We start from the raw sequence: 27,703 nt of genomic DNA on the forward strand, positions 1-27,703 counted from the left end.
GTATCTCCAGAGTGTCCCCGCCCACTGTGTTTCCAGTGTGTCCCCGCACAGTGTCTCTTGAGTGTCCCGCCACTCTGCGTCCGGAGTGTCCCGCCACTGTGTCTCTGGAAATGTCCCCGCCCTCTGTGTCTCGGGAAATGTCCCCACCACTGTGATTCCGGAGTGTCCCCAGTCACTGTTTCTCCAGAGTGTCCCGCCCCCCTGTGTCTCCAGAGTATCCCGCCATTATGTCTCCAGAGGGTCCCCGCCCACTTTGCATCCAGAATCTCCCGCCACATTGCATCCTGAGTGTCCCGCCACTGTTCATCCAAGTGACGCACCACTGTGCATACAGAATGTACTGCCACTGTGCACACAGTTTGTCCCGCCACTCTGCGACCAGTGTGTCCCACTACTGTGCAACCAGAGTGTCCTGCCACTGCATCCAGAGGGTCCCGTCTCTGTGCATCTAAAACATCCTGCCATTGTGCACCCAGCGTGTCCCGCCACTGGGAAAGCAGAGTGTCCTGCCACTGCATCCAGAGTGTCCCACCACTGTGCATCCAACGGGTCCCACCATAGTGCATCCAGAGTGTCCCACCACTGTGCATCCAGAGGGTCCCACCATGGTGCATCCAGAGTGTCCTGCCACTTTGCATCTGGAGTGTCCTGCCACTGTTCATCCAAGTGTCGCACCACTGTGCACACAGAATGTTCTGCCGCTGCATCCAGAGTGTCCCGCCTCTATGCATCCAAAACATCCCTCCAATGTGCATCCACAGTGTCCCGTCCACTGTGCATCCAGAGTGTCCCGCCCAGTGTTTCTCCAGAATGACCCGCCACTGTGCGTCCAGAGGCTCCCCGCCGACTCTGCCTCTGGAGTGTCCTTCCAACTGTGTCCTCAGTGAGTGCCCGGCCACTGTGTCTGCAGTGTGTCCCCACCCACTGTGTCTCCAGAGTGTCCCCACCCATAGTGACTTTGGAGTGTCCCCCCCCATGCCCACTGTGTCTCTGGTGTGTCCCCAACCACTGTGTCTCCAGAGTGTCCCTGCCCACTGTTTCTCCAGAGTATCCACACCCACTGTGTTTCCAGAGTGTCCCCGCACACTGTGTCTCTTGAGTGTCCTGCCACTCTGTGTCTCTGGAAATGTCCCCACCACTGTGATTCCGGAGTGTCCCCAGTCACTGTTTCTCCAGAGTGTCCCGCCCCCCTATGTCTCCAGAGTGTCCCGCCATTATGTCTCCAGAGGGTCCCCGACCACTGTGCATCCAGACTGTCCCACCACATTGCATCCTGAGTGTCCCGCCACTGTTCATCCAAGTGTCACACCACTATGCATACAGAATGTCCTGCCACTGTGCACATAGAGTGTCCCTCCACTCTGCAACCAGTGTGTCCCACCACTGTGCAATCAGAGTGTCCTGCCACTGCATCCAGAGTGTCCCGCCTCTGTGCATCCAAAATGTCCCTCCAATGTGCACCCAGCGTGTCCCCCCACTGTGCAAGCAGAGTGTCCCACCACTGCATCCAGAGTGTCCCGCCACTGTGCATCCAGAATGTCCCTCCAATGTGCACCAACAGTGTCCTGCCTACTGTGCATCCAGAGTGTCCCGCCCAGTGTGTCTCCAGAATATCCCACCACTCTACCTCCAGAGGCTCCCCGCCGACTATGCCTCTGGAGTGTCCTTCCCACTGTGTCTTCAGTGAGTGCCCGGCCACTGTGTCTGCAGAGTGTCCCCACCCACTGTGTCTCCAGAGTGTTCCCACCACTGTGTCTCCGGAGTGTCCCTACCCACTGTCTCTCTGGAGTGTCCCCACTCAATGTTTCTCCAGAGTGTCCCGCCCCCCTCTGTCTCCAGAATGTCCCACCATTATATCTCCAGAGGGTCCCTGCCCACTGTGGCTCTGGGGTGTCCCACCCACTGTGCCTCCAAAGTGTCCCCGCCCAATGTGCCTCTGTTGTGTCCCACCCACTGTGTCTCCAGTGTGTCCCGCCACTGTGTCTCTGAAGCTGTCCCCGCCCACTGTGTCTCCGGAAATGTCCCCGCCCACTGTGACTCTGCGGTGTCCCCGCTCAATGTGTCTCCAGAGTGTCCAGCCACTGTGTCTCCGGAGTGTCCCACCAATGTGTCTCCAGAGTCTCCTTCCACTGTATATCCAGACTGTTCCACCACTGGGTCTCTGCAGTGTGCCCGAAATGTGTCTCCAGATTGTCCCCGCACACTGTGTCTACAGGGTGTCCCGCCATTGTATTCCCGGGTTGCCCTGCCAGCCTGTGTCCAAAATGTTCCACCACTGTGCCTTCAGAATGTCCCCAACCACTGTGTCTCCATAGTTTCTCCTCCCACTGTGTCCCCAGATTCTCCCACCCACTGTATCTGCAGTGTTACTCCACTGTGTCTCCAGAGTGTCCCTTCACTGTTTCTGCAGTGTGTAACACCAGTGTGTCTCCGGAGTGTCCGGCAACTGTGTCTCTAGAGTGTCCCATCACTGTATCTGCAGAGTGCCCCACCACTGTGTCTCTGCAGTGTCCAACCACGGTGCATCCAGAGTGTCCCGCCACTGTGCCTCCAAGTGTCGCGCCACTGTGCATACAGAATGTCCTTCCACTGTGCATCTAGAGTGTCCCGTAACTCTGCAACCAGTGTGTCCCGCCACTGTGCAACTAGAGTGTCCTGCCACTGCATCCACAGGGTCTCGCCTCTGTGCATCCAAAATGTCCCTCCAATGTGCATCCACAGTGTCCTGCCCACTGTGCATCCAGAGTGTTGAGCCCAGTGTGTCTCCAGAATGTCCTGCCACTGTGCCTCCAGAGGCTCCCTGCTGACTGTGCCTCTGGAGTGTCTTTCCCACTGTGTTTTCAGTGAGTGCCCGGCCACTGTGTCTGCAGAGTGTCCCCACCCACTGTGCCTCCAGAGTGTCCCCACCCACTCTGTCTCCGGAGTGTCCCTGCCCACTGTGTCTCTGGAGTGTCCCCGCCCACAGTGTCTCCGGAGTGTCCACCCCCCCCCCAACTGTGTCTCTGGAGTGTCCCCACCCACTGTTTCTCCGAAGTGTCCCCACCCACTGTGCCTCCAGAGTGTCCCCACCCACTCTGCCTCTGTAATGTCCCACCCACTGTGTCTCCAGTGTGTCCCACTCATTGTGTTTCCAGAGTGTCCACGCCCATTGTGTCTGTGGAGTGTCCCACCACTCTGCATCCAAAGTGTCATGCCACTGTGTCTCAAGAGTGTCCTGCCACTGTGTCTCTGAAACTGTCCCCACCCACTGTGTCTCCGGAAATGTCCCCGCCCACTGTGACTCTGGAGTGTCCCCACTCACTGTGTCTCCAGAGTATCCAATCACTGTGTCTCCAGAGTGTCCCACCAATGTGTCTCCAGTGTCTCCTTCCACTGTATATCCAGAGTGTTCCACCACTGGGTCTCTGGAGTGTGCCCCACATCTGTCTCCGGATTGTCCCCGTGCACTGTGTCTACAGAGTGTCCCACCATTTTGTTCCCGGGTTGTCCTGCCACCCTGTGTTCAGAATGTTCCACCACTGTGCTTTCAGAGTGTTCCCAACCACTGTGTCTCCATAGTTTCACCTCCCACTGTGTCTCCGGATTCTCCCACGCACTGTATCTGCAGTGTTACACTGCTGTGTCTCTAGAATGTCCCGTGACTGTTTCTGCAGTGTGTCACACCACTGTGTCTCCGGAGTGCCCCGCCACTGAGTCTCTGCAGTGCCCCACCACTGTGTCTTCGCAGTGTCCCACCATGGTGCATCCAGAGTGTCCCGCCACTGTGCATCCAGAGAGTCCCACCACAGTGCATCCAGAATGTCCCGCCACTGTTCATTCAAATGTCGCACCACTGTGCATACAGAATGTCCTGCCACTGTGCATCCTGAGTGTCCTGCCAGTCTGCAACCAGTTTGTCTCACCACTGTTCAACCAGTGTCCTGCCACTGCATCCAGAGTGCCCCACCCTCTGTGTCTCCAGAGTGTCCCTGCCCACTGTTTCTCCAGAGTATCCCTGCCCACTGTGTCTCCAGAGTGTCCTGCCACTCTGTGTCCGGAGTGTCCCGCCACTGTGTCTCCGGAAATGTCCCTGCCCACTGTGTCTCCAGAAATGTCCCCGCCCACTGTGACTCCAGACTGTCCCCACCCACTGTGCCTCCAGTGTGTCCCTGCCCACTGTGCCTCTGTAGTTTCCCACCCACTGTGTCTCCAGTGTGTCCCGCACACTGTTTTTCAAGAGTGTCCACGCCCACTGTGTCTCCAGAGTGTCCCGCCACTCTGCGTCTGAAGTGTCATGCCACTGCATCTCTAGAGTGTCCCTGCCCACTGTTTCTCCAGAGTATCCCTGCCCACTGTGTCTCCAGAGTGTTCCACCACTCTGCGTCCGGAGTGTCCCGCCAATGTGTCTCCGGAAATGTCGCTGCCCACTGTGTCTCCAGAAATGTCCCCACCCACTGTGACTCCAGAGTGTCCCCACCCACTGTGCCTCCAGGTTGTCCCCGCCCACTGTGCCTCTGTAGTGTCCAACCAACTGTGTCTCCAGTGTGTCCCGCACACTGTTTCCAGAGTGTCCACGCCCACTGTGTCTCCAGAGTGTCCCGCCACTCTGTGTCCAAAGTGTCCTGCCACTGTGTCTCAAGAGTGTCCTGCCACTTTGTCTCTGAAACTGTCCCAGCCCACTGTGTCTCCGGAAATGTTCCCACCCACTGTGACTCTGGAGTGTCCCCGCTCACTGTGTCTCCAGAGTGTCCAGCCACTGTGTCTCCGGAGTGTCCCACCAATGTGTCTCCAGAGTCTCCTTCCACTGTATATCCAGAGTGTTCCACCACTGGGTCTCTGGAATGTGCCCCAAATGTGTCTCTGGATTGTCCCCGCACACTCTGTCTACAGAGTGTCCCGCAATTGTGTTCCCGGGTTGTCCTGCCACTCTGTGTCCAGAATGTTCCACCACTGTGCCTGCAGGGTGTCCTCAACCACTGTGTCTCCATAGTTTCGCCTCCCACTGTGTCTCCGGATTGTCCCACCCACTGTATCTGCAGTGTTACACTGCTGTTTCTCCAGAGTGTCCCTTCACTGTTTCTGCAGTGTGTCACACCACTGTGTGTCCCTGGAGTATCTGGCAACTGTGTCTCCAGAGTGTCCCATCACTGTACCTGCAGAGTGTCCCGCCACTGTGCCTCCACAGTGTCCCGCCACTGAGTCTCCACAGTGTCCCACCACTGTGTTTCCACAGTGTCCCGCCACTGTATCTCCACAGTGTCTGGCCAACTGTGCCTCCAGAGTGTCCCGTCATTGCATCTGCAGAGTGTCCTGCCACTGTGTCCCTGAAGTGTCTCTGCCCACTGTGTCTCGGGAGTATCCCGCCACTGTATTGGCAGCGTATCCCAATAATGTGTCTCCGGAGAAACAGTAGATGGGAAACCTCGGAGGCACAGTGGTGGAAAGCTCTGGATGCACAGAGGCAGGATGCTCTGGAGAAACAGTGGGTGGTAAACACCAGTGTGACTCCGCTCACGGTATCTCCGAAGCATCCCACCACTGTGTATCCAGAGTGTTGCACCACTCTGCCTCCGGAGTGTACCCATCCACAGTGTCTCTGGAGCATCCGCCAAGGTGCATTCAGAGTGTCCTACCACCGTGCATTCAGAGTGTCGCACCACCATGCATCCAGAGTGTCCTGCCACTGTGCATCCAGAGATGTGCGTCACTGTGCATCCAGTGTGTCCCTCCACTCTGCTTCCAGTGTGTCCCTCCGCTGTGCATCCAGATTCTCCCTCCACTTGGCATCCAGAGTTTCTCCCCACTGTTTATCCAGAGTGTCCCACCACTCTGTATCTAGAGTGTCCCCAACTCTTTATACAGAGTGTCCCGCCAGTGTTTATCCAGAGTTTCCCGCCACTGTTTATCCAGAGCCTCCAGCCACTGTTTATCCAGAGTGTCCCACCACTATGCATCCAGAGGGTCCCACCTTGGTTCATCCGGAGTGTCCCGCCACTGTTCATCCAAGTGTCGCGCCACTGTGCATACAGAATGTCCTGCCAGTGCAACCAGAGTTTCCCACCTCTATGCATCCAAAACATCCCTCCAATGTGCATCCACACTGTCCCGTCCACTGTGCATCCAGAGAGTGTCCCGCCTACTGTTTCTCCAGAGTATCCCCGCCCACTGTGTTTCCAGAGTGTCCCCGTCCATTATGTCCCCGGTGTGTCCCGCCACTCTGCGTCCAGAGTGTGCCGCCACTGTGTCTCTGGAAATGTCCCCGCCCTCTGTGTCTCTGGAATTGTCCCCGCCCACTGTGACTCCGGACTGTCCCCCTCACTGTTTCCCCAGAGTGTCCCGACATTATGTCTCAAGAGGGTCCCTGCCCACTGTGCATCCAGAGTGTCCCACCACATTAGCATCCAGTGTGTTCCACCACTGTTCATCTAAGCGTCGTATCACTGTGCATACAGAATGTTCTGCCACTGTGCATCCAGAGTGTCCCGCCAGTCTGCAAACAGTGTGTCCCACCACTGTGCAACCAGAGTGTCCTGCCTCTGCACCCAGAGTCTCCCGCCACTGTGCATCCAGAGTGTCATGCCCACTGTGCATCCAACTTCTCCCGCCCACTGTGTCTCCAGAGTGTCCCGCCCACTGTGTCTCCAGAGTGCCCTGCCATTGTGTCTCCAGAGTGTCCCTGCCCACTTCACCTCCAGAGTGTCCCCACCCACTGTGCATCCAGAGTGTCCCTGCATATTATGCCTCTGGAGTGTCCCGCCCACTGTGTCTCCGGAGTGTCCTGCCATTATGACTCCAGAGTGTGCACGCCCACTGTGTCTCCGGAGAGTCCCGCCATTGTGTCCCCAGAGTGTCCCTGCCCACTGTGCCTCCCGAGTGTCCCCGCACTCTGTGTCTCCGGAGTGTCCTCACCCACTGTCTCTCCAGAGTGTCCCCACCCACTGTGTCTCCAGAGTGTCCTGCCACTGTGTCTCTGGAAATATACAGGCCCACTGTGTCTCTGGAAATGTCCCCTTTCACTGTGTCTCCTGAGTGTCCAGTCACTGTGTCTCTGGAGCGTCACACCAATGTGTCTCCTGTGTCTACCGCCATTGTGTATCCAGAGTGTCCCATCAATGGGCTTTTTGAGTGTCCCACAAATGTGTGTCCAGATGGTCCCTGCACACTGTGTCTCGGGAGTGTCCCGCCACGGTGTCCCAGGAGTGTCCCCGTCCACTGTGTCTCGGGAGTATCCCACCATTGTATTCGGAGCGTGTCTCATTAATGTGTCTCTGGAGAAACAGTGGGCGGGATATCCCAGAGGCACAGTGGTGGAACTCTCTGGATGCACAGTGGTATGAAACTGCGGAGACACAGTGAGCGGAGATACGCTGGAGAAACAGTGGGCGGTAAAGCTCAGAGCGTTCCCGCTCACTGTGTCTCCGGAGCATACCACCTCTGTGTATCCAGAGTTTTCCACCACTGTGCCTCCCGGAGTGTCCCCACCCACTGTGTCTCTGGAGCATCACACCACCGTGCAATCAGAGAGTCCCTCCGCCGTGCATTCAGAGTGTGGGGCCACTGTGCATCCAGAGTGGCCCGCGTCTCTGCATCCAGAGTGTCCGGCGACTGTGCATCCAGAGTGTCCCATGACGGTGCATCCAAAGTGTCCTGTGACTGTCCATCCACAGTGTCCCGCCACTGTGCATCCAGAGTGTCCCTCCACTGTGCATCCAGAGTGTCCTGCTACTGCGCATCCAGAGTGCCCTGGCATAGTGCATCCAGAGTGTATCACGACTGTGCATCCAGAGTGTACCGCCACTGTGCATCCAGTGTATCTCTCCACTGTGCATCCAGAGTGTCACTCCACTGTGCATCCAGAGTGTCCTGCCACTGTGCCTACAGAGTGTCCCGCCACTGTGCATCCAGAGTGTTCTGCCACTGTGCATCCAGAGTGTCCTGCCACTGTGCATCCAGAATGTCCTGCCATGGTGCATCCAGAGTTTCCCGCCACTGTGCATCCAGTGTGTCCCATCACTGTGCATCCAGTGTGTACCTCCACTGCGCATCCAGAGTCTCCCTCCACTTTGCATTCAGAATTTCCCCCCACTATGCATCCAGAGTGTCCTGCCACTGTGCAACCAGAGATTCCCAGCAACTGTGTCTCTAGTGTGTCCCTCCACTCTGTATCCAGAGTCTCCCTCCACTTTGCCTCCAGAGTTTCTCCCCACTGTTTATCCAGAGTGTCCCACTACTGTGTATCCAGAGTGCCCCACCACGGTGCATACAGAGTGTCCCCAACTCTTTCTCCAGAGTGTCCCACCAGTGTTTCTCCAGAATGTGCCACCACTGTGCCTCCAGAGTCTGCCTACCGACTGTGCCTCTGGAGTGTCCTTCCCACTGTGTCTTCTGTGAGTGCCCGACCACTGTGTCTGCAGAGTGTCCCCACCCACTGTGTCTCGTAGTGTCCATGCCCACTTTGTCTCCGGAGTGTCCTCACCCAATGTGCATCCAGAGTGTCCCCGCCCACTATGCCTCTGGAGTGTCCCGCCCACTGTGTCTCTGGAGTGTCCTGCCATTATGACTCCAGAGTGTGCACGCCCACTATGTCTCCGGAGAGTCCAGCCATTGTGTCCCCAGAGTGTCCCCGCCCACTGTGCCTCCCGAGTGTCCCCGCACTCTGTGTCTCCGGAGTGTCCTCACCCACTGTCTCTCCAGAGTGTCCCCACCCACTGTGTCTCCAGAGTGTCCCCGCCCACTGTGTTTCCAGAGTGTCCTGCCACTGTGTCTCCGGAAATATACAGGCCCATTGTGTCTCCGGAAATGTCCCCGCTCACTGTGTCTCCTGAGTGTCCAGTCACTGTGTCTCTGGAGCATCACACCAATGTGTCTCCTGAGTCTACCGCCATTGTGTATCCAGAGTGTCCCATCAATGGGCTTCTTGAGTGTCCCACAAATGTGTCCCACAGAGTGTCCCCAACTCTTTCTCCAGAGTGTCCCACCAGTGTTTCTCCAGAATGTGCCACCACTGTGCCTCCAGAGTCTCCCTACCGACTGTGCCTCTGGAGTGTCCTTCCCACTGTGTCTTCTGTGCGTGCCCGGCCACTGTGTCTGCAGAGTGTCCCCACCCACTGTGTCTCGTAGTGTCCATGCCCACTTTGTCTCCGGAGTGTCCTCACCCAATGTGTCTCCAGAGTGTCCCCACGCACTGTGTCTCCAGAGTGTCCCCACCCACTGTGTCTCCAGAGTGTCCCCACCCACTGTGTCTCCGGAGTGTCCCCGCCCACTATGTCTCCAGAGTGTCCTCACCCACAGTGTCTCAAGAGTGTCCTCACCCACTACATCTCCAGAGGGTCCCCGCCCACTGTTTCTCCGGAGTTTGACTCCACTGTGCCTCCAGAGTGTCCTGCCACTGTGCCTCCAGAGTGTCCTGCCACTGTGTCTCCGGAAGTATACAGGCCCACTGTGTCTCCGGAAATGTTCCCGCTCAATGTGTCTCCTGAGTGTCCAGACGCTGTGTCTCCGGAGTGTCACACAAATGTGTCGCCCGAGTCTCCCGCCATTGTGTATCCAGAGTGTCCCATCACTGGGCCTCTTGAGTGTCCCACAAATGTGTGTCCGGATGGTCCCCGCACACTGTGTCTCGGGAGTGTCCCGCCACTGTGTCCCAGGAGTGCCCCTGTCCACTGTGTCTCGGGAGTATCCTGCCAATGTATTCAGAGCTTTTCCCATTAATGTGTCTCTGGAGAAACAGTGGGCGGGAAATCCCAGAGGCAGAGTGGTGGAACTCTCTGGATGCACAGTGGTGGGATGCTGCGGAGACACAGTGAGTGGAGATATGCTGGAGAAACAGTGGGCGGTAAAGCCCAGAACATCTCCGCTCACTGTGTCTCCGGAGCATCCCGCCTCTGTGTATCCAGAGTCTTCCACCACTGTGTCTCCGGAGTGTCCCCGCCCACTGTCTCTGGAGCATCACACCACCGTGCATTCAGAGAGTCCCTCCACCGTGCATTCAGAGTGTGGGGCCACTGTGCATCCAGAGTGTCCCGTGTCTGTGCATCCAGAGTGTCCGATGACGGTGCATCCAAAGAGTCCTGTGACTGTCCATCCACAGTGTCCCTCCACATGTGCATCCAGAGTGACCCTCCACTGTGCATCCAGAGTGTCCCACTAGTGTGCATCCAGAGTTTCCTGGCAGAGTGCATCTAGAGTGTACCGCCACTGTGCATCCAGTGTATCTCTCCACTGTGCATCCAGAATGTCACTCCACTGCGCATCCAGAGTGTCCTGCCACTGTGCCTACAGAGTGTCCCACCAGTGTGCATCCAGAGGGTCCTCCCACTGTGCTCCTAGAGTGTCCCGCCACGGTGCATCCAGTGCGTCCCTCCACTCTGCATCCAGAGTGTCCCTCCAGTGTGCACCAGTGTCTCCCTCCAATTTGCATCCAGATTGTCCCCCCCACTGTGCATCCAGAGTGTCCCTCCACTGTGCATCCAGAGTGTCCTGCCACTGTGCATCCAGAGAGTCCCTCCACTGTGCATCCAGAGTCTCCCTCCACTTTGCATCCAGAATTTCCCCCCACTATGCATCCAGAGTGTCCTGCCACTGTGCAACCAGAGATTCCCGGCAACTGTGTCTCCAGTGTGTCCCTCCACCCTGCATCCAGAGTGTCCTTCTGCTGTGCATCCAGAGTCTCCATCCACTTTGCATCCAGAGTTTCTCCCCACTGTTTATCCAGAGTGTCCCTCCACTGGGTATCTCGAGAGTCCCACTACGGTGCATCCAGAGTGTCCCCAACTCTTTATGCAGAGTGTCCCACCAGTGTTTCTCCAGAATGTGCCACCACTGTGCCTCCAGGGGCTCCCTGCCAACTGTGCCTCTTGAGTGTCCTTCCCACTGTGTCTCCAGTGTATCCCCACTCACTGTGTCTCGTAGTGTCCATGCCCACTGTGTTTCCGGACCGTCCCCGCCCACAGTGTCTCTGGCGTGTCACCCCACCCCACTGTGTCTCTGGTGTGTCCCTGCCCTCTGTATCTCCAGAGTGTCCCGGCCCACTGTTTCTCCAGAGTATCCCCGCCCACTTTCTCTCCGTAGTGTCCCACCACTCTGCGTCCAGAGTGTGCCGCCACTGTGTCTCTGGAAATGTGCCCCCCCAATGTGACTCCGGAGTGTCGTCACTCACTATTTCTCCAGACTGTCCCACCATTATGTCCCAAGAGGGTCCCCGCCCACTGTGCATCCAGTGTGTCCCACCACATTAGCATCCAGAGTGTCCCGCCACTGTTCATCCAAGTGTCGTACCACTGTGCATACAGAATGTCCTGCCACTGTGCATCCAGAGTGTCCCGCCAATCTGCAAACAGTGTGTCCCACCACTGTGCAATCAGAGTGTCCTGCAACTGCATCCAGAGGGTCCCACCAGTGTCCATCCAAAATGTGCACCCAGCGTGTCCCGCCACTGTACAAGCAGAGTGTCCCGCCACTGCACCCAGAGTCTCCCGCCACTGTGCATCCAGAATGTCCCTCCACTGTGCATCGAGTGTCATGCCCACTGTGCATCCAACGTGTCCTGCCCACTGTGTCTCCAGAGTGCCCCGCCCACTGTGTCTTCAGAGTGCCCTGCCATTGTGTCTCCAGAGTGTCCATGCTCAATAAGCCTCCAGAGTGTCCCCACCCACTGTGCATCCAGAGTGTCAGCGCCCACTATGCCTCTGGAGTGTCCCGCAAATTGTGTCTCCGGAGTGTCCTGCCTTTATGAGTCCAGAGTGTGCATGCCCACTGTGTCGCCCGAGCGTACCCGCACTTTGTGTCTCCGCAGTGCCCCCGCCCACTGTGTCTCTAGAGTGTCCCCACCCACTGTGTCTCATAGTGTCCATGCCCACTCTGCCTCCCGAGCGTCCCTGCACTCTGTGTCTCTGCAGCGTTCCCACCCGCTACATTTCCAGAGTGTCCCCACCCACTGTTACTCCAGTGTATCCCCGGCCACTGTGTTTCCAGTGTGTCCCCGCCCACTGTGACTCCGGAGTGTGCCTCCACTGTGCGTCCAGAGTGCCCTGCCACTGTGCCTCCAGAGTGTCCTGCCACTGTGTCTCTGGAAATATACAGGCCCACTGTGTCTCTGGAAATGTCCCCGCTCACTGTGTCTCCTGACTGTCAGTCACTGTGTCTCTGGAGTGTCCCACCAATGTGTCTCCCGTGTCTCCGACCATGGTGTATCCAGAGTGCCCCATCACTGGGCCTCTTGAGTGTCCCACAAATGTGTGTCCGGATAGTACCCGCACAATGTGTCTTGGGAGTGTCCCGCCACGGTGTCCCAGGAGTGTCCCCATCAACTGTGTCTTGGGAGTATCCCGCCAATGTATTCAGAGCGTTTCCCATTAATGTGTCTCTGGAGAAACAGTGGGTGGGAAATCCCAGAGGCACAGTGGTGGAACTCTCTGGATGCACAGTGTTGGGATTTTGTGGAGACACAGTGAGCGGTGATACGCTGGAGAAACAGTGGGCGGTAAAGCTCAGAGCGTCCCCGCTCACTGTTTCTCTGGAGCACCCCGCCTCTGTGTATCCAGAGTTTTCCACCACTGTGCCTCCGGAGTGGCCCCACCCACTGTGTCTCTGGAGCTTCACACCACCGTGCATTCAGAGAGTCCCTCTGCCGTGCATTCAGAGTGTGGGGCCAGTGTGCTTCTAGAGTATCCTGCGTCTGTGCATCCAGAGTGTCTGGCGACTGTGCATCCAGAGTGTCCCAAGAAGGTGCATCCAAAGTGTCCTGTGACTGTACATCCACAGTGTCCCGCCATTGTGCATCCAGAGTGTCCCTCCACTGTGCATTCAGAGTGTCCTGCTACTGCGCATACAGAGTGTCCCTCCACTGTGCATCCAGAGTCTCCCACTAATGCACAATCAGAGTGTCCTGGCATAGTGCATCCAGAGTGTACCGCGACTGTGCATCCAGAGTGTACCACCACTGTGCATCCAGTGTATCTCTCCATTGTGTATCCAAAGTGTCACTCCACTGTGCATCCAGTGTGTCCTGCCACTGTGCATCCAGAGTGTCCTGCCACTGTGCCTACAGAGTATCCCGCCACTGTGCATCCAGTGTGTCCCCCAAGTGTGCATCCAGAGTCTCCCTCCAATTTGCATCCAGAGTCACCCCCACTGTGCATCCAGAGTGTCCCACCACTGTGCAACCAGAGTGTTCTGCCACTGTGCATCCAGATTGTCCAACCATTGTGCATCCAGTGTGGTCTGCCACTGTGCATCCAGAGTGTCCCTCCACTCTGCATCCAGAGTGTCCCTCCAGTGTGCATCCATTGTCTCCCTCCAATTTGCATCCAGAGTTTCCCGCCCACTGAGCATCCTGAGTGTCCCTCCACTCTGCATCCAGAGTGTCCTGCCACTGTGCATCCAGAGTGTCCGGCGACTGTGCATCCAGAGTGTCCCATGACGGTGCATCCAAAGTGTCCTGTGACTGTACATCCACAGTGTCCCACCATTGTGCATCCAGAGTGTCCCTCCATTGTGCATCCAGAGTGTCCTGCTAATGCACAATCAGAGTGTCCTGGCATAGTGCATCCAGAGTGTACTGCAATTGTGCATCCAGAGTGTACCGCCACTGTGCATCCAGTGTTTCTCTCCACTATTTATCCAGTGTGTCACTCCACTGTGCATCCAGTGTGTCCTGCCACTGTGCATCCAGAGTGTCCTGCCACTGTGCCTACAGATTATCCCGCCACTGTGCATCCAGAGTGACCTGCCACTGTGCATCCAGATTGTCCCACCATGTTGCATCCAGTGTGTTCTGCCACTGTGCATCCAGAGTGTCCTGCCACTGTGCATCCAGAGTGTCCCCCAACCTGTGCATCCAGAGTCTCCCTCCAATTTGCATCCAGAGTGACCCCCACTGTGCACCCAGAGTGTCCTGCCACTGTGCAACCAGAGTAATCTGCCACTGTGCATCCAGATTGTCCCACCATTGTGCATCCAGAGTGTCCTGCCACTGTGCATCTAGAGTGTCCCCCAAGTGTGCATCCAGAGTCTCCCTACAATTTGCATCCAGAATGACCCCCACTGTGCACCCAGAGTGTCCTGCCACTGTGCAACCAGAGTAATCTGCCACTGTGCACCCAGAGTGTCCCACCATTGTGCATCCAGTGTGTTATGCCACTGTGCATCCAGAGTGTCCCGCCACTGTGCATCCAGAGTGTCCCTCCACTCTGCATCCAGAGTGTCCCTCCACTGTGCATCCATTGTCTCCCTCCAATTTGCATCCATTGTTCCCCCCCCCCGCCGTGCATCCAGAGTGTCCCTACACTCTGCGTCCAGAGTGTCCTGCCACTGTGCATCCAGAGTGTCCTGCCACTGTGCAACCAGAGATTCCCGGCAACTGTGTCTCCAGTGTGTCCATCCACTCTGCATCCAGAGTGTCCCTCTGCTGTGCATCCAGAGTCTCCCTCCACTTTGCACCCAGAGTTTCTCCCCACTGTTTATCCAGAGTGTCCCACCACTGTGTATTTCGAGAGTCCCACCACGGTGCATCCAGAGTGTCCCCAACTCTTTATCCAGAGTGTCCCACCAGTGTTTCTGCAGAATGTGCCACCACTGTGCCTCCAGGGGCTCCCTGCCAACAGTGCCTCTTGAGTGTCCTTCCCACTGTGTCTTTAGCGAGTGCCCGTCCACTGTGTCTGCAGACTGCCCCACCCATTGTGTCTCCAGAGTGTCCCCACTCACTGTGTCTCGTAGTGACCATGCCCACTGTCTCTCCAGAGTGTCCCTGCCCACTGTTTCTCCAGGGTATCCCCGCCCACTGTGTTTCCAGAGTGTCCCCGCCCACTGTGTCTCCAGAGTGTCCCACCACTCTGCTTCCGGAATGTGCTGCCACTGTGTCTCCGGAAATATCCCCGCCCTCTGTGTCTCTGGAAATGCCCCCGCCCACTGTGACTTCGGAGTGTCCCCACTCACTGTTTCACCAGAGTGGCCCGCCATTATGTCTCAAGAGTGTCCCCGCCCACTGTGCATCCAGAGTATACCACCACATTAGCATCCAGAGTGTCCCGCCACTGTTCATCCAAGTGTCGTACGACTGTGCATACAGAATGTCCTTCCACTGTGCATCCAGAGTGTCCTGCCATTCTCCAGTGTGTGCCACCACTGTGCAAGCAGAGTGTCCTGCGACTGCATCCAGATGGTCCCACCAGTGTGCATCCAAAATGTGAACCCAGCGTGACCCGTCACTGTGCAAGCAGAGTGTCCCGCCACTGCACCCAGAGTCTCCCGCCACTGTGCATCCAGAATGACCCTTTGCTGTGCATCGTGTCATGCCCACTGTGCATCCAGCGTGTCCCGCCTACTGTGTCTCCAGAGTGTCCCGCCCACTGTGTCTCCAGAGTGCCCTGACATTGTGTCTCCAGAGTGTCCCTGCCCACTTCGCCTCCAGAGTGTCCCCACCCACTCTGCATCCAGAGTGTCTCTCCAGTGTGCATCCATTATCTCCCTCCAATATTCATCCAGAGTTCCCCACAACTGTGCATCCAGAGTGTCCCTCCACTCTGCATCCAGTGTGTTCTGCCACTGTGCATCCAGAATGTCCTGCCACTGTGCATCCAGAGTGTCCTGCCACTGTGCACCCAGAGTGTCCCCCAAGTGTGCATCCAGAGTTTACCTCCAATTTGCATCCAGAGTGACCCCCACTGTGCATCCAGAGTGTCCCGCTGCTGTGCATCCAGTGTGTTCTGCCACTGTGCATCTAGAGTGTCCCGCCACTGTGCATCCAGAGTGTCCCTCCACTCTGCATCCAGAGTGTCCTGCCACTGTGCATCCAGAGTGACCTGCCACTGTGCATCCTGAGTTTCCCACCACTGTGCATCCAGTGTGTCCCTCCACTGTGCATCCAGAGTCTCCCTCCACTTTGCATCCAGAATTTCCCCCCACTATGCATCCAGAGTATCCTGCCACTGTGCAACCAGGGATTCCCGGCAACTGTGTCTCCAGTGTGCCCCTCCACTCTGCATCCAGAGTGTCCCTCTGCTGTGCATCCAGAGTCTCCCTCCACTTTGCACCCAGAGTTTCTCCCCACTGTTTATCCAGAGAGTCCCACCACTGTGTATCTCGAGAGTCCCACCAGGGTGCATCCAGAGTGTCCCCAACTCTCTATCCAGAGTATCCCACCAGTGTTTCTCCAGAATGTGCCACCACTGTGCCTCCAGGGGCTCCCTGCCGACTGTGCCTCTTGAGTGTCCTTCCCACTGTGTCTTCAGTGAGTGCCCGGCCAATGTGTCTGCAAAGTGCCCCACCCACTGTGTCTCCAGTGTATCCCCACTCACTGCATCTCGTAGTGACCATGCCCACTGTGTCTCCGGATTGTCCCCGCCCACAGTGTCTTTGGAGTGTCACCCCATCCCACTGTGTCTCTGGTGTGTCCCCACCCACTACATCTCCAGAGTGTCCCCGCCCACTGTTACTCCAGGGTATCCCCGGCCTATGTGTTTCCAGCGTGTCCCCGGCCACTGTGTCTCCGGAGTGTGCCTCCACTGTGCATCCAGAGTGTCCTGCCACTGTTTCTCTGGAAATATACAGGCCCACTGTGTCTCTGGAAATATCCCCGCTCACTGTGTCTCCTGACTGTCCAGTCACTGTGTCTCGGGAGTGTCAAACTAATGTCTCTCCCAAGTCTCCCGCCATTGTGTATTCAGATTGTCCCATCACTGGGCCTCTTGAGTGTCCCACAAATGTGTGTCTGGATGGTCCCCGCACAATGTGTCTCGGGAGTGTCCCGCCACTGTGTCCCAGGACTGTCCCCGTGCACTGTGTCTCGGGAGTATCTCGACAATGTATTCAGTGCGTGTCCCATTAATGTGTCTCTGGAGAAACAGTGGGTGGGAAATCCCAGAGGCACAGTTGTGGAACTCTCTGGATGCACAGTGGTGGGATCCTGCGGGGACACAGTGAGAGGAGATACGCTGGAGAAACAGTGGGTGGTAAAGCCCAGAGCATCCCCGCTCACTGTGTCTCTGGAGCATCCCACCTCTGTGTGTCCAGAGTTTTCCACCACTGTGCCTCCGGAGTGTCCCCACCCACTGTGTCTCTGGAGCATCACACCATCGTGCATTCAGAGAGTCCCTCCGCCGTGCATTCAGAGTGTGGGGCCACTGTGCATCCAGAGTGTCCCACGTCTGTGCATCCAGAGTGTCCATCAACTGTGCATCCAGAGTGTCCCTCCACTGAGCATCCAGCGAGTCCCGCAAATTCACATTCAGAGTGTTCTGTCATAATGCATCCAGAATGTACCGCGACTGTGCATCCAGAGTGTACTGCCACTGTGCATCCAGTGTATCTCTCCACTGTGTATCCAGAGTGTCACTACACTGTGCACCCAGCATGTCTTGCCACTGTGCATCCAGAGTGTCCTGCCACTGTGCCTACAGAGTATCCCACCACTGTGCTTCCAGAGTGTCCTGCCACTGTGCATCCAGATTGTCCCACCATGGTGCATCCAGTGTGTTTTGCCACTGTGAATCCAGAGTGTCCTGCCACTGTGCATCCAGAGTGTCCCTCAAGTGTGCATCCAGAGTCTCCCTTTAATTTGCATCCAGAGTGACCCCACTGTGCATCCAGAGTGTCCCGCCACTGTGCATCCAGAGTGTTCTGCCACTGTGCATCCAGAGTGTCCTGCCACGGCGCATCCAGAGTTCACTGCCACTCTGCATCCAGAGTGTCCCTCCAGTGTGCAACCAGTGTCTCCCTCCAATTTGCATCCAGAGTGTCCTCCGCACTGTTCATCCAGAGTATCCTGCCACTGTGCATCCAGAGTGTCCTGCCACTCTGCATCCAGTTTCCAGCCACTGTGCATCCAGAGTGTCTTTCAAAAGTGCATCCAGTTTGTCCCTCCACTGTGCATCCAGAGTCTCCCTCCACTGTGCATCCAGAAATCCCCCCCACTATTCATCCAGAGTGTCCTGCCACTGTGCAACCAGAGATTCCCGGCAACTGTGTCTCCAGTGTGTCCCTCCACTCTGCATCCAGAGTGTCCCTCTGCTGTGCATCCAGAGTCTCCCTCCACTTTTCATCCAGAGTTTCTCCCCACTGTTTATCCAGAGTGTCCCACCACTGTGTATTTCGATTGCCCCACCAGGGTGCATCCAGAGTGTCCCTAACTCTTTATCCAGAGTGTCCCACCAGTGTTTCTCCAGAATGTGCCACCACTGTGCCTCCAGGGGCTCCCTGCCGACTGTGCCTCTTGAGTGTCCTTCCCACTGTGTCTAAAGTGAGTGCCCGGCCACTGTGTCTGCATAGTGCCCCACCCACTGTGTCTCCAGAGTGTCCCCACCCACTGTGTCTTATACTGTCCATGCCCACTGTGTCTCTGGAGTGTCCCCACTCACAGTGTCTTTGGAGTGTCAACCCACCCCACTGTGTCTCTTGTGTGTCCCCACCCTCTGTATCTCCAGAGTGTCCCTGCCCACTGTTTCTCCAGAGTATCCCCACCCACGGTGTTTCCAGAGTGTCCCCACCCACTGTGTCTCCGGAGTGTCCCACCACTCTGCGTCCGGAGTGTGCCACCACTGTGTCTCTGGAAATGTCCCTGCCCTCTGTGTCTCTGGATATGTCCCTGCCCACTGTGACTCCAGAGTGTCCCCACTCACTGGTTCTCCATACTGTCCCAACATTAAGTCTCAAGAGGGTCCCCGCCCACTGTGCATCCAGAGTGTCCCGCCACATTAGAATCCAGAGTGTCTCACCACTATTCATCTAACTGTCGTACCACTGTGCATACAGAATATCCTGCCACTGTGCATCCAGAGTGTCCCGCCACTCTGCAAACAGTCTGTCCCTCTGCTGTGCATCCAGAGTCTCCATCCACTCTGCATCCAGAGTTTCTCCCCACTGTTTATCCAGAGTGACCCACCACTGTGTATTTCGATTGTCCCACCACTGTGCATCCAGAGTGTCCCCAACTCTTTATCCAGAGTGTCCCACCAGTGTTTCTCTAGAATGTGCCACCACTGTGCCTCCAGGGGCTCCCTGCGGACTGTGCCTCTTGAGTGTCCTTCCCACTGTGTCTTCAGTGAGTGCCTGGTCACTGTGTCTGCAGAGTGCCCCAAACAATGTGTCTCCAGAGTGTCCCCACTCACTGTGTCTCATAGTGTCCATGCCCACTGTGTCTCCAGAGTGTCCCCACCCGCAGTGTCTTTGGAGTGTCACCCCACCCCACTGTGTCTCTTGTGTGTCACCACCCTCTGTATCTCCAGAGTGTCACTGCCCACTGTTTCTCCAGAGTATCCCCGCCCACTGTGTTTCCAGAGTGTCCCCGCCCACTGTGTCTCTGGAGTGTCCCACCAATCTGCGTCCGGAGTGTGCCGCCAATGTGTCTCCGGAGATGTCACCGCCCTCTGTGTCTCTGGAAATGTCCCTGCCCACTGTGAATCCGGAGTGTCCCCACTCACTGTTTCTCCAGAGTGTCCCAACATTATGTCTCAAGAGGGTCCCCAGCCACTGTGCATCCAGAGTGTCCCACCACATTAGCACCCAGAGTGTCCCGCCACTGTTCTTCCAAGTGTCGTACCACTGTGCATACAGAATGTCCTGCCACTGTGCATCCAGTGTTTCCCACCACTCTGCAAACAGTGTGTCCCACCACTGTGCAATCAGAGTGTCCTGCAACTGCATCCAGATGGTCCCGCCAGTGTGCATCCAAAATGTGCACACAGCGTGACCCACTACTCTGCAAGCAGTGTGTCCCGACACTGCACCCAGAGTCTCCCGCCACTGTGCATCCAGAATGTCCCTCCACTGTGCATCGAGCGTCATGCCCACTGTACATCCAGCGGGTCCCGCCCACTGTGTCTCCAGAGTGTCCCGCCCACTGTGTCTCCAGAGTGCCCTGCCATTGTGTCTCCAGAGTGTCCCTGCCCACTTCACCTCCACAATGTCCCCACCAACTGTGCATCCAGAGTGTCCCCGCCCACGATGCCTCTGGAGTGTCCCGCCCACTGTGTCTCCGGAGTGTCCTGCCATTATAAAGCCAGAATGTGCATGCCCACTGTGTCTCCGGAGTGTCCCGCCATTGTGTCCCCAGAGTGTCCCCGCCCACTGTGCCTCCCGAGCGTCCCCGCTCTCTGTGTCTCCGCAGTGTCCCCGCCCACTGTGCCTCCGGAGTGTCCCCACACACTACATCTCCAGAGTGTCCCCGCCCACAGTTTCTTCAAAGTATCCCCGGCCACTGTGTTTCCAGTGTGTCCCCGCCCACTGTGTCATCGGAGTGTGCCTCCACTGTGCGTCCAGAGAATCCTGCCACTGTGCCTCCAGAGTGTCCTGCCGCTGTGTCTCTGGAAATATACAGGCCCACTGTGTCTCCGGAAATGTCCCCGCTCACTGTGTCTCCTGAGTGTCCAGTCTCTGTGTCTCCGGAGTGTCACACCAATGTGTCTCCCGAGTCTCCCGCCATTGTGTATCCAGAGTGTCCCATCACTGGGCCTCTTGAGTGTCCCACAAATGTGTGTCCGGTTGGTCTCCGCACAATGTGTCTCGGGAGTGTCCCGCCACTGTGTCCCAGGAGTGTCCCCGTGCACTGTGTCTCAGGAGTATCCCACCAATGAATTCGTAGCGTGTCCCATTAATGTGTCTCTGGAGAAACAGTGGGTGGGAAATCCCAGAGGCACAGTGGTGGAACTCTCTGGATGCACAGTGGTGGGATCCTGCGGAGACACAGTGAGCGGAGATACGCTGGAGAAACAGTGGGCGGTAAAGCCCAGAGCGTCCCCGCTCACAGTTTCTCTGGAGCATCCCACCTCTGTGTATCCAGTGTTATCCACCACTGTGCCTCCGGAGTGTCCCCACCCACTGTGTCTCTGGAGTATCACACCACCATGCATCCAGAGTGTCCCGCGTCTGTGCATCCAGAGTGTCCAGCGGCTGTGCATCCAGAGTGTCCCATGACAGTGCATCCAAAGTGTCCTGTGACTGTCCATCCACAGTGTCCCGTCATTGTGCATCCAGAGTGTCCCTCCAATGTGCATTCAGAGTGTCCTTCTACTGTGCATCCAGAGTGTCCCTCCACTGTGCATCCACAGTGTCCCGCTAATGCACATTCAGAGTGTCCTGGCATAGTGCATCCAGAGTGTACCGCCACTGTGCATCCAGAGTGTACCGCCACTGTGCATCCAGTGTATCTCTCCACTGTGTATACAGAGTGTCACTCCACTGTCCATCCAGCGTGTCCTGCCACTGTGCATCCAGATTGTCCCACCATGGTGCATCCAGTGTGTTCAGCCACTGTGCATCCAGAGTGTCCTGCCACTGTGCATCCAGAGTGTCCAGCCACTGTGCATCCAGAGTGTCCCCAAGTGTGCATCCAGAGTCTCCCTTTAATTTGCATCCAGAGTGACGCCACTGTGCATCCAGAGTGTCCCACCACTGAGCATCCAGAGTGTTCTGCCACTGTGCATCCAGACTGTCCCATCATTTTGCATCCAGTGTGTTCTGCCACTGTGCATCCAGAGTGTCCCGCCACTGTGCATCCAGAGTGTCCCTCCACTCTGCATCCAGAGTGTCACTCTGCTGTGAATCCAGAGTCTCCCTCCACTTTGCATCCAGAGTTTCTCCCCACTGTTTATCCAGAGTGTCCCACTACTGTGTATCTCGAGAGTCCCACCACGGTGCATCCAGAGTGTCCCCAACTCTTTATCCAGAGTGTCCCACCAGTGTTTCTCCAGAATGTGCCACCACTGTGCCTTCAGGGGCTCCCTGCTGACTGTGCCTCTTGAGTGTCCTTCCCACTGTGTCTTCAGCGAGTGCCCGGCCACTGTGTCTGCATAGTGCCCCACCCACTGTGTCTCCAGAGTGTCCCCACTCACTGTGTCTCGTAGTGACCATGCCCACTGTGTCTCCGGAGTGTCCCCGTCCACAGTGTCTTTGGAGTGTCACCCCACCCCACTGTGTCTCTGTTGTGTCCCCGCCCTCTGTATCTCCAGAGTGACCATTGTTTCTCCAGAGTATCCCCACCCACTGTGTTTCCAGAGTGTTCCCTCCACTTTGCATCCAGAGTGTCCCGCCACTGTGCATCCAGGGTGCCCCACCACTGTGCATCAAGAGAGTCCCTCCACTTAACATCCAGATTGCCCCTCCACCGTGCATCCAGATTCTCCATTCATTTTGCAGCCAGAGTTTCCCCCACTGTGCATCCACAGTGTCCCGACACTGTGCATCCAGAAAATCTTGCCACTGTGCTTCCAGTGTGTCCCCCCACTGTGCATCCAGAATTTCAAACCACTGTGCATCCAGAGTGTCTCTCCAATGTGCATCCAGAGATTTCCTCCGCTGTGCATTCAGAGTGTCCCGGCACTTTGCATCCAGAGTTTTCTGCCAATGTGCATCCAGAGTGTCCCGACACTGTGCATTAAGAGCATTTTGCCACTGTGCATCCACTGTGTCCCTCCACTGTGCATCCAGAATTTCACACCACTGTGCATCCAGAGTGCCTCAACAAAGTGCATCCAGAGTGTTCCGCCACTGTGCATTCAGATTGTCCTCGCAATGTGCATTCAGAGTGTTCCGCCACTTTGCATCCAGATTGTTCCGCCAATGTGCATCCAGAGTCTCCCGATACTCTGCATCCAGAGTGTCCTGCCCCTGTGCATCCAGTGTCCCCCACCCCCACTGTACATCCAGAATTTCACACCACTGTGCATCCAGGGTTTCACTCCTCATTGCATCCAGATTGCCCCTCCACTGTGCATCCAGAGTGTTCCCCCCACTTTGCATCCATAGTGTCCCTCCACTGTGCATCCAGAGTTCTGACCACTGTGCATCCAGAGTATCCCAACACAGTGCATCCAGAGTGGCAACACTGTGCATCCAGAGTGTCCCAGAACTGTGCATCCAGTGTGTCCCACCACTGTGCATCAAGAGAGTCCCTCCAATTAGCATCCAGATTGACCCTCTACCGTGGATCCAGATTCTCCCTCCACTTTGCATCTAGAGTTTCCCCGTACTCTGCGTCCACAGTGTCCCTCCACTGTGCATCCAGAGTTCCAAACACTGTGCATCCAGAGTATCCCAACACAGTGCATCCCGAGTGACCCACTAGAGTGCATTCAGATTGAAGCAGCATTGTGCATCCAGAGTGGAAACACTGTGCATCCAGAGTGTCCCAGAACTGTGCATCCAGTGTGACCCGCCAATGTGCATCAAGAGAGTCCCTCCAATTAGCATCCAGTCTTGCCAATGTGCTTCCAGTGTTCCCCCCAATGTACATCCAGAATTTCAAACCACTGTGCATTCAGACTGTCCTCGCAATGTGCATTTAGAATGTCCCGCCACTTTGCATCCAGAGTGTCTTGCCACTGTGCATCCAGTGTGTCACCCCACTGTACATCCAGAATTTAACACCATTGTGCATCCAGAGTGTCCATCCTCTTTGCATCCAGATTGCCCCCCCAATTTGCATCCATAATGTCCCTCCACTGTGCATCCAGAGTGTTCCCCCCACTTCGCATCCATAGTCTCCCTCCACTGTGCATCCAGAGTTCTCACCACTGTGCATCCAGAGTGTCCCACCACGTTGCATCCAGGGTGACCCACAACTGTGCATCGAGAGTGTCCACCAATGTGCATCCAGCATGTCCTGCCACTGTGCATCCAGTGTGCCCCGCCACTGTGCATCAAGAGAGTCCCTCCACTTTGCATCCAGAATGCCCCTGCACCATGCATCCAGATTCTCCCTCTACTTTGCCTCCAGAGTTTCCCTCCACTGTGCATCCAGAGTGTCCCTCCACTGTGTATCCAGAGTCTCCCCCCACTGTGCACCCAGAATGTCCCTCCAATGTGCTTCCAGAGTGATCCACCACTGTGCATCCAGAGGGTCCGGCGACTGTGCATCCAGCGTGTCCCAGCACTGTGCATCAAGAGAGTACCTCCACTTTGCATCCAGTTTGCCCCTCCACCGTGCACCCAGATTCCCCCTCCACTTTGCATCCAGAGTGTCCCCGCACTCTGCATGCACAGTGCCTCTCCACTGTCCATCCAGAGTTCCCACCACTGTGCATCCAGAGTCTCCACCCACTGTGTTTCCAGTGTATCACTCTAATGTGCATCCAGACTGTTCCGCCACTGAGCATTCAGAGTGTCCTTGCAATGTGAATTCAGAGTGTCCCGCTACTGTGCCTCCAGAGTGTCCTACCACTGTGCATCCAGAGTGTCCCGAAACTTTGCGTCCAGAGTGGCTTTCCATTGTGCATCCAGCGTGTACCCCTACAATACATACTGAATTTCACTCCACTGTGCATCCAGAGTTTCCCTCCTCTTTGCATCCAGATTGTTCCACCAATGTGCATCCAGAATGGTCCGACTCTGTGCATCCAGAGTGTCTTGCCACTGTGCATCCAGTGTGTCCCCCTACTGTACATCCAGAATTTCACGCCACTGTGCATCCAGAGTGTCCCTCCTCTTTGCATCCAGATTGCCCCTCCTCTGTGCATCCAGAGTGTTCCCCCAACTTTGCAACCATAGTGTCCCTCCACTGTGCATCCAGTGTTCCCACCACTGTGCATTCAGAGTGTCCCATCACAGTGCATCCAGAGTGTCCCACCACAGTGCATCCAGAGTGACCCAACACTGTGCATCCAGAGTGTCCACCACTGTGCATCCAGAGTGTCCCACCACTGTGCATTCAGTGTGTCCAGCTATTGTGCATCAAGAGAGTCCATCCACTTAGCATCCAGATTACACCTCGACCATGCATCCAGATTCTCCCTCCACTTTGCATCCAGAGTTTCCCTCCACAATGCATCCACAGCGTCCTTCCACTGTGCATCCAGAGTGTCCCGACACCGTGCATCCATAGTGTCTTGCCACTGTGCTTCCAGTGTGCCGCCCCCCCCACTGTACATTCAGAATTTCAAACCACTGTGCATCCAGAGTGTCTTTCCAATGTGCATCCAGAGTGTTCCTCCACTGTGCATTCAGAATGTCCTCGCAATGTGCATTCAGAATGTCCCGAAACTGTGCATCCAGAGTTCCCACCACTGTGCTTCAAGAGTGTCCACCACAGTGCATTCAGCGTGTCCCACCACTGTGCATCCAGCGTGTCCAACCACTGTGCATCAAGAGAGTCCCTCCACTTTGCATCCAGATTGCCTCTCCAACGTGCATCCAAATTCTCCCTCCAATTTGCATTCAGAGATTCCCCCCACTGTGCATCCAGTGTCCCTCCACTGTGCATCCAGAGTGAACCGACACTGTGCATCCAGAGTGTCTTGCCACTGTGCATCCAGAATGTCTCTCCAATGTGCATCCAGAGTGTTCCTCCACTGTGCATTCAGAGTGTCCTTGCAATGTGCATTCAGATTGTCCCACCACTTTGCATCCAGACAATGGGCATCCAGAGTGTTCCGACACTGTGCATCCAGAGGGTCTTGCCAATGCGCATCCAGTGTGTCACCCCACTGTACATCCAGAATTTCACACCACTGTGCATCCAGAGTGTCCCTCCTCTTTGCATCCAGATTGCCCCTCCACTGTGCATCCAGAGTGTTCCCCTGACTTTGCATGCATAGTGTCCCCCCACTGTGCATCCAGAGTGTTCCCACCAGTGTGCATCCAGAGTTCTCACCACTGTGCATCCAGAGTGTCCCACCACGGTGCATCCAGGGTGACCCACCACTGTGCATCCAGAGTGTCCACCACGGTGCATCCAGAGTCTCCCACCACAGTGCATCCAGCGTGCCCTGCCACTGTGCATCAAGAGAGTCCCTCCAATTTGCATCCAGAATGACTAAGCACCATGCATCCAGATTCTGCCTCCACTTTGCATCCAGACTTTCACTCCACTGTGCATCCAGAGTGTCCCTCCACTGTGCATCCAGAGTCTCCCCCCACTGTGCACCCAGAATGTCACTCCAATGTGCTTCCAGAGTGTTCCGCCACTGTGCATCCAGAGGGTCCGGCAACTGTGCATCCAGCGTGTCCAGGCACTTTGCATCAAGAGAGTCCCTCCACTTTGCATCCAGTTTACCCCTCCACCGTGCATCCAGATTCTCCCTTCACTTTGCATCCAGATCGTCCCCGCACTCCGCATCCACAGTGTCCCTCCAATTTCCATCCAGAATTCCCGCCAGTCTGCATCCAGAGTCTCACCCCACTGTGTTCCCAGTGTGTCACTAAAATGTGCATCCAGACTGTTCCTCCACTGAGCATTCAGAGTGTCCTGGCAATGTGCATTCGGAGTGTCCCGCCACTTTGCATCGAGAGTGTCCCACCACAGTGCATCCAGAGTGACCAAACACTGTGCATCCAGAGTGTCCACGACTGTGCATCCAGAGTGTCCCGCCACTGTGCATCCAGTGTGTCCCGCCATTGCGTATCAAGACAGTCCCTCCATTTAGCATCCAGATTGCCCCTCCACTGTGCATCCAGATTCTCCCTCCACTTTGCATCCAGAGTTTCCCCCCACTGTGCATCCACAGTGTCCCTCCACTGTGCATTCAGAGTGTCCCGACACTGTGCATCCAGAGTGTCTCTCCAATGTGCATTCAGAGTGTTCCTCCACTGTGCATTCAGAGTGTCCTCACAATGTGCATTCAGAATGTCCCGCCACTTTGCTTCCAGAGTGTCCCACCACGGTGCATCCAGAGTGACCCACAACTGTGCATTGAGCGTGTCCACCACTGTGCATCCAGCGTGTCCCACCACTGTGCATCCAACGTGTCCCACCACTGTGCATCAAGAGAGTCCCTCCACTTTGCATCCATATTGCCTTTCCACCGTGCATCCAGATTCTCCCTCCACTTTGCATCCAGAGATTCCCCCCACTGTGCATCCACAGTGTCCCTCCACTGTGCATCCAGAGTGTACCGACACTGTGCATCCAGAGTGTCTTGCCACTGTGCATCCAGAGTGTCTCTCCAATGAGCATCCAGAGTGTTCCTCCACTGTGCATTCAGAGTGTCCTTTGCAATGTGCATTCAGAGTGTCCCGCCACTTTGCATCCAGAGTTTTCCACCAATGTGCATCCAGAGTGTCCCGACATTGTGCATCCAGAGTGTCTTGCCACTGTGCATCCAGTGTGTCACCCCACTGTACATCCAGAATTTCACACCACTGTGCATCCAGAGTGTCCCTCCACATTGCATCCAGATTGCCCCGCCACAGTGCATCCAGAGTGTTCCCCCCCACTTTGCATCCATAGTGTCCCTCCACTGTGCATCCAGAGTTCTCACCACTGTGCATCCAGAGTGTCCCACCACGTTGCATCCAGGGTGACCCACCACTGTGCATCGTGAGTGTCCACCAATGTGCATCCAGAGTGTCCCGCCACTGTGCAACCAGCGTGCCCTGCCACTGTGCATCAAGAGAGTCCCTTCACTTTGCCTCCAGAATGCCCCTGCACCATGCATCCAGATTCTCCCTCCATGATGCATCCAGAGTTTCCCCCTATTGTGCATCCAGAGTGTCCCACCACTGTGCATCCAGATTATCCCCCCACTGTTCACCCAGAATGTCCCTCTAATGTGCTTCCAGAGTGTTCCAACACTGTGCATCCAGAGGGTGCGGCGACTGTGCATACAGCGTGTCCCAGCACTGTGCATCAAGAGAGACCCTCCACTTTGCATCCAGTTTGCCCCTCCACCGTGCACCCAGATTCTCCCTCCACTTTGCATCCAGAGTGTCCCCGCACTCTGCATCCACAGTGCCCCTCCACTGTCCATCCAGAGTTCCCACCACTGTGCATCCAGAGTCTCCACCCACTGTGTTTCCA

This window comes from Carcharodon carcharias, chromosome 15 (genome assembly GCF_017639515.1).
Source record: "Carcharodon carcharias isolate sCarCar2 chromosome 15, sCarCar2.pri, whole genome shotgun sequence".
Classification (NCBI taxonomy): domain Eukaryota; kingdom Metazoa; phylum Chordata; class Chondrichthyes; order Lamniformes; family Lamnidae; genus Carcharodon; species Carcharodon carcharias.